This window comes from Pagrus major, chromosome 12 (genome assembly GCF_040436345.1).
Source record: "Pagrus major chromosome 12, Pma_NU_1.0".
Lineage (NCBI taxonomy): Eukaryota > Metazoa > Chordata > Actinopteri > Spariformes > Sparidae > Pagrus > Pagrus major.
In genome coordinates, this window is record NC_133226.1 from 4,497,168 (window position 1) to 4,509,790 (window position 12,623).

The following is a 12,623-nucleotide window of genomic DNA, read 5'->3' on the forward strand; positions in this document are numbered from 1 at the left end:
TTAGATTAAAAATCGATTCGATTCAAAATTGATTTGATTCAAAACCGATTATTGATTGATTGAATAGAAAAGGGGGCACTATTTTCAGTCTTTTGCTCCAGTATACTGTGTGCCAAACCATTCACTGGTGTCCTTAATCTGCTGAAATGTGAAACTTGAAATTAAGAGAAATGATCTGCAGCCTTTTCATTTTAAAAAGTAAACGGCATTAATTAATTTGAAAGCATGCATGCGTGTACAGTAGGTGGATAACAAAATTAGGGGGTGTGCTCTGCTGTGTTATTAACATTATAGCTAAGTCCAGCAGTGAGAGCAGCCTTTCTGCTTCACTGTTAGCTCCAGAATGTCCATAGTTGTACAAGACACTGAGCAGGTGCAGAGCTTTTCAGCTGAAACAGACTGAGCAGCAAGTTATTTTCCTCACCAAAAAGTAGTAGGATGGACCGTATATATGACTTAGCAGTGGGAGGTAAACTAGTCTGCTCAGCTCATTGAACCCTTTAGCTCAGCTATTAGCCAGAAAGCTAACATTATGCAAGCAAGATTCAAAGTCAATAATATCATGTACAGTAGACATACAGTAGATGTCATTTCTAAAGGTCTTCAATCATAACAAGTCTACATAAGATTATCACAAACAAATGACTGGCCATATGTATTGTTAGACAGGGCATGAATATCATGGTATACTTAAGTATTGTAAAAGATAATATATCATGGTATGGTATAGTATATCCAAGTGTAGTTTATGATAGCATAGTTTAATATGTCATGGTATAGTATATTCTATAGTATAATACAGTATAGTGTTGTCTATTACAGTTTAGTGTAGCTTATCATGGTATACTATAGTATTGTAAAATATAGTATAATACAGTATAGTATTGTCTATAATAGTATAGCATAGTATGTCATAGTATAGCCTCATATGTATAGTATATCATTGTAGTATATAATTTGGTAGAATAGTCTATGATAGTATAGTTGTCCATAGTATAGTATTTTACAGTATAGTATCTATCATAGTGTAGTACAGGACAGAACAGTACACTTTCCAATGATATATATGAATCCTGGCTGATGACGAACACAAATTCAAATTCAAAGTCCATAAATTCACTTAGAAGGAAAAAAGACGGTACTTATACTTTTAGAATATTTTTAAGTTTTCCTCAGTATTAAAGTTATCCACGGATTATTGTTTGTTTTTTCGTGTTGTTCTGTCAATACTTATTGTGAATGTTCCATCAGTAAGCTTCTTCTATTTCTGGAACACTGCACTCTCCTCTGTTCATTCATATAGAGGTCATTGGTGTTGAAAACGTCTGGAAATACAGATGAAATTGTCACCAAGTATGGTTTTGTACGGACACAATGTACCTAACTACAGATAAAAGATGTGCATTCATTCACTGCTTTAGTACATACTAGTCATACTAACCATATGACTGTCACATTCTGCCCCCCTGGCCGCACGCACGCACGCACACACGCACGCACAAACCACACCACACCACACCACACCACACCTGTCTTATGGTTGAGTGGACAGTGTGATAATGTGCACATGAAGGGGGGATGGGCAGAGTGTGTGTGATCGTCTGTGTGTATGTGTGTATGTGTGTGTCAGGGTTTATGAATGTGTCACAAAGATAAAGCACTGGCCTTGGGGTTGTGTGATTGTGTATGTGATTGTGTGTGTGCGTTTCAGCTTGCTTGTGGCCTGAACACAGATGTAGATGGAGAGTTGTGGAGACGGATTGGAAATGACTGGTTACTGACTGGATATCTGGGTCCGCCACTGAATACCTGTTTGGCTGTTTGATTGCTAATTGACTGGAAAGTAGTCGTGAGTCAGCCAGCACAAAGGATGCATGCATTATACTCCTCAAACACCCTCAGACCAAAGAAAATTTAAGCCGAAACTAAAGAATCAATTAAAAGGCAAAACATGTTTTAAATGTGCGCATGTGTCTATATCTCAGGTTTCATAGTAATAAATGAAAAATAAATGTAGTTGTGCAGAAACAGATGTGCCTCTGAGAAGTCTATTATCAGCAGGACATCTAAGACCCATTTTCCACCAAAATATCAACTCCTCTCTTTGTGCAGCCTCACCCGTTTGTTCCTCTCCTCTCACCTATGCACCTGGGTACCAGTACCACACAGATGAGCAAAACGAATGTCAAGGTCAGGAAATAATCAACTGTCGGAGAGCTGCATGCTCTGGACACTGCTGCCTTGAAAATAGGGCTCTGGAACAGTGATGGAAAGTAACTAACTGCATTTAATCAAGCACTGTTTAATTTGTAATACCATTTTGAAGTACTTGTCCTTTTGTTGGGTATATCCATTTTCTGCTTTTTTATACTAATGCTCCATTACAAGTCAGAGGGCAATATTGTATTTTTTAGTCCACCACATTTGACAACTTTAGTGACAAGTTTCTTTGCAGATTAAGTATAATTTAGTATATCAACAAAGAAATTGTGATCAAAGAGTCAATATTCCTGCGCACACCAGGATACGATTGACACCATTTTATTGCATTGCATTTATTTTTATTGCATTTACCAGCTGTAGCAGTAAAACATTGTAGTTAATGAGGAATTAAGGGATATTGAGTAGTAGACATAGAAGCGAAGCTAAAGCCGGTCCGATCACAGCAGTTAGCCACCGAATGTCCCACTGTGCCATCTGTACAGGACGTTCTAAGGAGTAAAGCGATCACATACGTAAGAAGGCAGGGATCATTTCGTTAGTCAGCACTACACCTGCCATTCTTTGACAGGATTGCTACACAAAAAAAATCAGAGAGCGCAGGAGAGATCTCAGAGCAGAAGTTTCACAGGTGCAGGAAATCTGCGCAAGCAACAAAATATTTGAGTGCAAGCAGAGCAATTCTAAGCACCATCAGAGGATATTTGAGTGCAAGGGAGGGTTTTGAGGGAAAACTTTACAAAAAATCATAAAGATAAGGTCATAAACTCCATATTCTTCTGCCTCTGCCCATCTACACAATTACAAAAAGTAAAAGTAAACTGCCAACCTACATCAACGTTTCTGTCTCTTCCCCACTGTCGTATCTCTCTTTATCCATTACATTCAGAATCACTCTGCTCTTCGCCTTTTTCATTTCTTTTTCCTTGACTCTCAGTAATGGTGTGGTTCAGGAAAATGTTAAATTCTGACGTTCACAGATAATTTGTCTTTTCATTGCAGAGATCTGCTTGTTGTGTTTAATCTGATCAGATTAACTGTCAGACATCTTGAATTGATCTGCAGACTTCAGACTCAACACAACAAACTAGAAATCTGTCATCTAGCTGTTTTCTTATTTCTTCCCCAATTCTCATCATTCTCTGCAAAAATGTCCAAATTAGCACATTTCAGCTTCCTGTTTTAAATATTTTCACTTCAAAACTATACCCTTACTGAGATTAGAACAACAACTGCAAATTTTATAGACAGACCACTTATTAAAACAAAGTGACAAAGCAGGTTACAGGCTTCATAAAAACATAAAAAGTAAAAGCTATTTGGAACTCACTTGCTCATTCATCCAAGATGAAGGATTAAAATGTTCACTACAGGTTGTAGTTTGTGCATTGATGCATTGATATAATAGTAAGCTTTGGAATATCTCTCCAGTTAAGATTTATATGTAGTCTGAGACTTTCATTCCCCTGATAACTTGGCCATGTTTGATTCATATGAACATTTGAATTGTTCTGTAAGATGTTGTTGTCCCTATTTTCCATTCTCCCTACCTGTCTGTGCGATGGAAAGATCATTTTCTTTTCCCACTCACTTAAAGTTGTGATGCTTTTCATTTGGCAGAGTTGAAATCTAATTCTATCCAATGGCTTTGATTCATCTGTGAGAGAGAGGAGAGTGTGACTAAGCCATGGTGGCGTTAATAAAAATAATTCCTTCTTTATGAAGAAGTGGTGTGATGGAGGCCCCCCACTGTCCCCGCATTAGGGAAATTAACATCCAGAGCCATTTTTCAGAGCACTCCATTAACAGCATGATTCTGACAGCCGCAGAGTGCCGAAAATATCAGTCGTATTAAAAACCTGTCGGATTGTAAATTAAACTGCAAAACAAACACATAATGGATAATGGAGGATAGAAAAATAAGACCTCTGGCTTTCAATATTGCCAATCTGTGCTATCATACAGTAGTACTGAGTGGAAGACAGTTAATGTGATTGGGGGTAGATGTCACTCTAGAAAAGTCCCCCTACATGTGTTTATACAGCATCTGTCCTGCATCACTACTGCACTGAAGCCTGTTTGGAGAGACAAGGAATGGAATAACTCGTGTCAAATGTACTCTTTTCAATCAAAAGAACATACAATTAATAGGGTGTCCACCACTTCCTGTCAGTTTATGCCAAATTTCTACAAGACCACATCGTAGTTGTACACCCACCATACCACTCTGCAGCCGGATCCGCAAGAAATCTAAAGTGACTAGTTCAATAGTTGGTGAACAACCGAAGCTGGCGAGCCAACCGCTAACAAGCTCGCAAGCCGGGAACTTGCATTAGTCAGTCACAGTAGTTCTCTGAGCTTCTCTCTAATTTACTTCCCACGTCTCAAGATTGTACATCATTTTATCTAATAGGGTTATTGAGGCAGAAACAAACCTCTCTGAGCTAGTAAACTTGCTAACTTCCTGTCAATTACCCAGCTCTGTTAGCAGGTTAGTGAGCTTGCTAAGTGCTGTTAGCTCAGGCATTATTATTGATCCCACTGCTTTTCTTGCAAGACCCGCCCTACTCCGCCTCTGATTGGTTGCCTTCCTTGGTTGTGTTCTCCATGCTCGACTCCAGCTGTTAGCCCTGGTTACGTCTTTTTGCAGTTCTGATATGGCGGTTTACAAGCTGTAGTTCCTGGTAAACACACCAACCTTTTCAGCCTCTTTCCCAGTCTGCTGCTGCTACTCTAAGGTACACTCATCCTCCAGAGCCGCCCTTCTTCTGTGTGAATTCTTCTGTGGTTCTCTATTCACTCAAAGGTCAGCTTCTTATGTGGGCCCCCCGACCCCCCACCCCCGCCTCATATAGTCTAATTGAAGCATTGCGTTTCCAGCGAGCGCAGATAGCTCCTCCGTCTGTGTCTTAAGATGGTAAAATACACTTAACCTTCAGATGGACTCTCCCCAGTTGGAAGGGCAGCCACTGTTTCAGGACTCAAATCTTTTTTCTCTATCAACTTAATTGTGTTTTTCAATTATTTGCCCAGATTTTCTGTCTCCTGACATTTGCTGCGAGGACAGTGTTTACCCCTGACTCTCCCCTCCGCCTATAGCACTAGCGCTCTTTTGTTTAATACAACTGTTTTGTGTTTCAGAGGAATTTAAAGGCTTGTCTTTGGCTTGCGGCTGCACTCAGTTACCTTTTCTGTTTGCGTGTTTTTTGGGTTATTTAATCCCCACCCCCCCTAAATTTAACTAAATCTTTTCTCCCACAGTATCTTACTGCCTGTCGTTGACTTTTTCTTCCTCCCTCCTTCGTTCTCACATCAGTTTCCTGCTGGTATTGATCCTCTCCCTCAGTCCCTGGTGATCAGGTTTTACCAGTCTCCCATTGATTACCAATGGAGGCAAAGTTGAGGTGCGTCATGGGAAGATTGTGAGGCTTCAGCTTAGGAGGGGAGAGATGGGAAGGTTGTTGGTTTGATTTCCTCAGCAGGGTTTCTAAAAACCAGACTGTACTGTTTTTCACATAAATATATATGTACAACGAGCTTTCACTCTATGTATATAGTGTATACTTTATTTGTGGTAGCTATCTTACAATGTAGAGTATATACAGGTAGGGGATTTTTGTATTACCTCACTGGGCAACACTTTACCTTATTTCCTCATATTTAGCATTGATAAGCAGTATACAAACTATTAATAAGTGGTTATTAACACATTATAGCTGTAGCTGTAAGCAGTATAACTTATCTTGTGGATAAAGGCTTGTCTCAGGTAATATAAGATTTCTTTATAGGAAAAGCTAGAATTGTTGACGAATGCTGTTTATTAATAAACAGTTAGAACATTATAGTACTTACAGTAATTTCACCCATTATTGGGATTGCTTCAGTTTTATTTTATGTATTTTATAATACTCAATTAAGTCTAAAAATTAAGTCAATTCAAAACATATTGCAGTAGTTCTAAATATATTTCTTGTAGCCCATTCCAAACAGACAAGAGGTATCATTATTGTTTTAAAAGAGGCTTTTGGGTTATTAAAAAAACCTCCTGTCATTAGTACTTTAAGGTCATTGTGTTATTGATCTTGTTGTTGGGAGACTCCTCTTTGTTTAAATTGTCATCAAATTAAATACTGAACTTAACTGAGCAGCTTTTATTATCTGGATGACAAGTTAATTGGTCGAGAGCTGACCCCAGTTGGTTGCGTGTGTGTGTGCTGCTGTATTGATTATTGTTCCTCAAACAAAGAAAGCAGCTTTCCTTCCTTCCTTTCTTCCTTCCTTTCTTCCTTCCTTCCTTCCTTCCTTCCTTCCTTCCTTCCTTCCTTCCTTCCTTCCTTCCTTCCTTCCTTCCTTCCTTCCTTCCTTCACTGGGTGGATGGAGTTGGGTAGAATAAGTGGAATAGTTTGATATTCCTCTATATATTATTTTGTAATAGATATCCTGTATATTAGTTTTTGTTACATTTATGGAACCTAAAACACAAAAAATGTTCAAACATTGAAGACATAAGTTATGGTCTTTCTTTCTTTCTTTCTTTCTTTCTTTCTTTCTTTCTTTCTTTCTTTCTCTCTCTCTTTTTATCTCTTAGTCTCTTGGTCCTTGTCTATTTTGCCTTTCCCTCCTTTTTATTCTTCCCTGTTTCTTTTCCATTTATCCTGCTGTCTGGCCTCTGTTGCCCTTGTCCTTCATTTATATGTGCCCTCTAGTTTCTGCTTTCCATTTCTGTCTTTATTTCTTTTTTTCTCTTTCCCCTTTACCATCCTTCCTTTTATTTCCATTCATTATTTGACTTAATCCTTTCCCTCCCTCTCTCACACCATCACTCCACGTGTTTTTGCTCTCTCCCCTCACCAGCGGTCACAGTTCTGTAGTACCAAAATCTTTGAAATATGTAGTTAAAAACAAAAATGAATATAAAATATACATGCAGCTTCAATAAATATAAAAAACATTGCATTAATGAAGATTTTGAGCATATATTTTTTTCACAAAGGTGAAAGAGTTCTTTCTGTTTTTCCTCTCTGCAGTAACATTTCAGTTTTTATGACACATCCATATTTTTACAGTGATTGCATGGACTCCACAGGTTGTTGCATTACACCATCCTGCCCTTTTTTAATAGATTCCTTCCTTTATGGATAATGTCATTTCAGCCAGAAAGCCTTTTTATCCTGATCCATCCATGGTTTTTATGAAGATTTAGCCGAGCTGAGGCGAGCAGAGAGGGGAGCTCATCCGTCCCCCTCTTTAGTTTATTGGGTTATGTTTGGGAGCAGGTTGGCCAACAAATAGGATTTAGATACAATGTCATTATAATAGATCTGCCGGTTGTGAAGGAAGCAGATCGATAGGCTTCAAAAATCAATCAGCCCGTCCGCATGGGTCGGGAGGCAGCAGGTACACACGGACAGGAAGTGATGCTATCCGCCGACTGTCCCTGGAAAACCTCACATCTCGCCTGATGAAAGTTCAGGACATCTGCAAGTTTCTTTTAAGTCCTGTCTTATTTGGTACCTTTTGGAAATCTCCTAGAATTTAGAATAAAGTTCTAAGTTTGAATCTGTGAAAACATTCCAACATGCATTAGCATTTAAGTATTTTAAACATATTAGTAAAACTAGAATACATTAAAACTTCTGTGCTCCCTTTTAGTTTCTAACAACTGTTACTAGCTATGTTCAGGCTGGTTTTGTCATTTTTGTTACTTTAATTGTTTGTAGGGTTGGGAATTTTCTTTTTAAATTTCTTTTATTTTTGAATCAATTTTATGTTACATGTAGCACTTAGTCAGTTAGCTCAATGTTCACACATAATAGGAATGACCATTCACTGTTGCAGTACTATTGATAATCCCAAACTTAGAATATAGGGCCTGTAACTAGAGCATGTACATACGGCACATACAACATATCTGCATATCTCCTTAAATTTGGGCTGGGTGGCGAACAGGCAGCAAGGCACCAACAACCTGCAGACAGGCCCAGAGCACACCTCTACTGCAGGCAGCCGATCAAAATAACTGATTAATGGTTGCCAAAGGGAATAGAATCTATCAGAGGAACCCCTTATTGAAATTAAATTTTTTCCCATTTTAAGAAGGACATGACATTGTGTATCCAGGATTTAGGTGACAGCGGTAAAGAGGATTTCCACAACAGGAGAATTCTTCTGCGTGCAATTAAGGAGTTAAAGGCGATTACATTAGTTTGAACATTTGTTGTGATGCTATCTTCTGTTGATCTTCCAAAGATGGCTATGTGAGGAGATGGTGAAATTTCACAGTCCCTTAAACTTAACATGTTTAACATAAAATTACATCTGACTTCACATTGTTAACTCCAACACTCCACCTAGAGTCAAAACTTTGTCAAAACATTGCGGGGAAAAGTTGCACCAGTGTGAACCGGCCCATCGTCCGTCATCAGCCAAGAAGGCGTGATGGATCAGCCTGTTAATTGACTTTTGTAGTAGCAGTTGGTAGTTAGCACACAATACACCATTGAAATACACGTTCACACCACACATTGTACACTTCTACAGCACTCTCTTCAGTTGATATGCTAAGAAAAAATCGCAATCCCAATCATTCATCATCTCTAACAGTTTAGAAGGGACTGCAAAAGGTGCACACCCCCATCTGTAAAAACAAGGTTTATATACAACTAAATGTCTTGACTTTGTCCATGAAACCTGCAGATAGCTCCTCCATCAGTCTAAATCAGTGCCTCTCTTTACTTTCTCTGTAAATCTCAACTTTTTAGTGATTCTGGTTGGGAGTCTATCTCTAATTCTGTTATCTACTGGCCCAGTCTGGCCCGGGGATGGATGCCATCTCTAATCCATTTATCAGAGCCGGCCGCTGGGCCTTCTTCCAAATGACAGCTGGCCTTTAGCAATCTCATTATAAAAAGCACCAGGATATAGTATGGAAATATGGGGGGAGGGGCTCATAGGGTCTGAAAAATGGACTAGGGAACAAACACACAATGGGCATAATATTGGAACAGAATCATTTTTTAAATGTATACATTTAGCCATTTTTTAATCACCATTGTCCAGTCACTTTCCAGAAAAACAGCAATAGTTACACTATGGCACAACACCAAGTGTTCAGGCCAATAACTTCATACACATAAGGATGCTTTTTTTTTGCTCTCTTATCATTGTTCTGCCCTGACATCAGTTCATACCAGTGACATACATGTGGTGTAAAGGTGTAAACTTTATGTTCTATCTTAACCCTACACATGGCCACGTACTGTAAGTACTGTATAAGTGTCTGAATTGGCCAGAATAAGAACCCATTTCGCACTTAAGCAGTTTACACAGTTAGTTAGTTTACACAGTTAGAGCAATTAACAAGTAGCATTAAGAGCTAACAAGCTCTACTTTCCATATGTAAACACATGGATGAATTGTATTTATGATAAACCAAGGCAAAAGTTTTAGCATCTTCTTGGGCCCTCTACACAGACTATTCAATATTCGAACTGATCAGAGATCAGCCCAGTGCGACATCCATATGATTGTATGTGTTGAAGTTATGACAACAATTTTTCCTGACACTTACATAAAACAGGGAGAATGACAGCTTCAGGGTAACCTCAGTTTTATCAGCACAGTCAGAGGCTTTTCCTCAGCCCAGTCACACCTGAGGGGTAAAACTTTTGTATGTGTCTTAGAGAGACGTGTGGCTAGAATATATCTTGGATTTCCATCAGAAACACTTTCTGATCACCACCATGAATAAATGGAAAATTTATAGCAAATTCATTTTTTCAATGTATTAAGCATTATTTTATTGTTAAGTAGCAAATAATTTTTATAAATGGTCAGTAAATACTGTGTAGTTCATCTATAAACATTATTTGGAAGCTAAGGTTTTTAAACCTTTACAATTTTAAAAAAGTTTATAAAGCATTTCATTGTTTGTTAAAAGTGAAATAGCTATTAACTAAAGTTTATTTAATCATACATTTACAACTTATTAATGATGGTTAAAAAGTGTTGTTGTTCCATCCAACTCAAATGCTTCTTGGATGTATTTACAATTATTTTGAGCTCAGATAGCCACCGACCTGCCCAAGATTCATTAAGTGACAGACTGAATGAGGTAAGAAGGCTCTAAGTAACTGTGTAATTCTACTACATTCAAGCTGAGTTATATATGAACCTACCACAATATGAACTTCATAATATGTTTCATTACAATGCAATATTTTCTTCTATCAGGGAGGCTGCTGTTTGTTTTAGGTGAGGTTGTGTGCCTCCATGACTATATACGGTGGGAAATCCTGCTGAAACAACGCTGGTCTTTGATGGGATTTTTCTGAATCACTGTCTTCAGGAGATTTTAACAACTCACCAGCTGAGTCTTTGAACATCAGTATAGACTCAAGCCTGTAACTTTCTTCAAACCCTTATCACAATAGCCCTTTACCCTGAGTTGTCTGGCTCTAGCCTTCAGTCATCGTTCCATCATTTAGGTTCATGTTGCGTTAGCAAATCCAGCACATGTGAAGAGAAAACTCCATGAAGATCAACAGGAAGTACACACAGCAAGTGAGTGCTTGTTCCCTGGCAATACAAATCCATAATAATGCTGTGCTCGCTCATCCAAAGAGAGAGAAAATAAGAAATAGAAATCAGAGGGTGGAGGCGTCGGGAGTAAGGCACACACACACACACACACACACACACAGACACACACACACACACACACACAGACACACACACACACACACACACACACACACACACACACACACACACACACACACACACACACACACACAGTTTTTATGTAGTCCTTATTGGGCCTTTGATCCAAGGTGTGTAAGGACTCTCATCTCCCACTGCGATACTCATACAGGCACACACACACGCGTATTGGTCACACACACACACTCTTGTATTCCTGCAGCAGTTCCCCACTGTGCAGACCCTGTTACACGCACACACACAAAAGAGGTTATTTTGGGGTCGTCTTGGTGAACACAATGGACAGACACGCCCCTACACAGGCACACGCACAACACGCACACGCACACACTTCCACAGACACACACACAACAAAAGAGTTTCCAGTTGCACGTGTCCAAAATCCTTCTAGAGGTCTGTGAACATGACCGTCTGTATGTGTGTGTGTTTGCACTGTGACTAAAGGCTTTCAGCTCGACAATGAGACGTGTGCCTGCCTGTGTGTGTGTGTGTGTGAGTAATGGTTAATACCGGGACAATAGAAGTGTGCCTGTTCAGTTGTTATCGGCTCACTGGAGACTCACAGGCCTGCTGTTTTTTTTAAACCACCTTTCATCATGAAAAGGAAGAAAAAGAAAGGAATGAAAAGTAAAAAAAAAAAAAAGTCCCCCCACAGAAGAAGGAAATAGACCTCCAGTATCTCTAGATCTTTCAGAATAAACTGTAATGTTCTTCATCTGTTTAAATTTAGGAAGACACCAAAACCAATAGAGTGTGTTAAAAGCAGTCATGTACAGGTCAGATTTCTTTTCATGTTCTGCAGGTTTGTATTTAAATGACGTTTACTTATCTGGTGGCAGACATTAGATTAGTTTTTATTTTCATTTACGATATTTGCAGGATGCAGATTTTGAAATTTGTAGATAAATAAATAAGGCAAATTAAAAATGTTCTGTAGTATAATTTTCTATATTTTGACTATGCCAATATATTGTTTGGGTCAAAGTGGTCAGTGTTCACTGTATGTCACTTAGTTTTAAGTCATTTGTGTCAAAATGTAGTTGTAAATGTAGTTATTATTTTAGTTTATATTATTTTCAAATGATGCATATTTCTCAATAAATCTGAAGGGGTGCATTAGCAGGGGCCTAAAGGCACGTTGTTTGAGATCTGCGAGTGCTTTGGGGTCTGAAGAAGCCTAAATGGGTCTCAAAATATGTGATGTTGAGCATGAAAAATCTTTCTTGACCTTGGTAATAGTAGTTAGATCATGACTGGATTGCACTTTGGGAACATTTTGAGTGACAAAACAATACCCTGTAGCTTTTTCCAGAGCTTTTTAGCAGTTATTTTGAACTAACAAGAACCGTCTATCTAAATGAATGGGGAGAGAGTCACCAGACAACCTGATAAAAAACACTGAAGAAGTCGATTGACTTTTCCCCAAATTAAGGTTCAAAACACGCTTTTCCACAGGTTTTAGGCATGTGCACGGTTTTGTGACAGCGACTTCTTTAACGGCTCAATCCAAAATGCTGAGATGTAACGCACTTAGGTCATCCCATCAGTCCCATGAGTCTAATCATCGTCTTTCTTGGTATTCCTGTGCATTAGCAATGATATCCTTGTCTTCCATACTTATTAGTTCTGCCTGCAGCCGCACCAAATCGGTTGAAACTGTCGTGAATCAGTTTGGCTGTGA

General features: G+C 38.7%; 1 protein-coding gene across 2 annotated transcripts in view; it reads left to right on the plus strand.

Annotated features, from left to right (window-relative positions):
* wdr7 (WD repeat domain 7) overlaps positions 1 to 12,623 on the plus strand; it is a 126,267-nt gene that overhangs the window by 72,458 nt on the left and 41,186 nt on the right. The window lies entirely within an intron of this gene.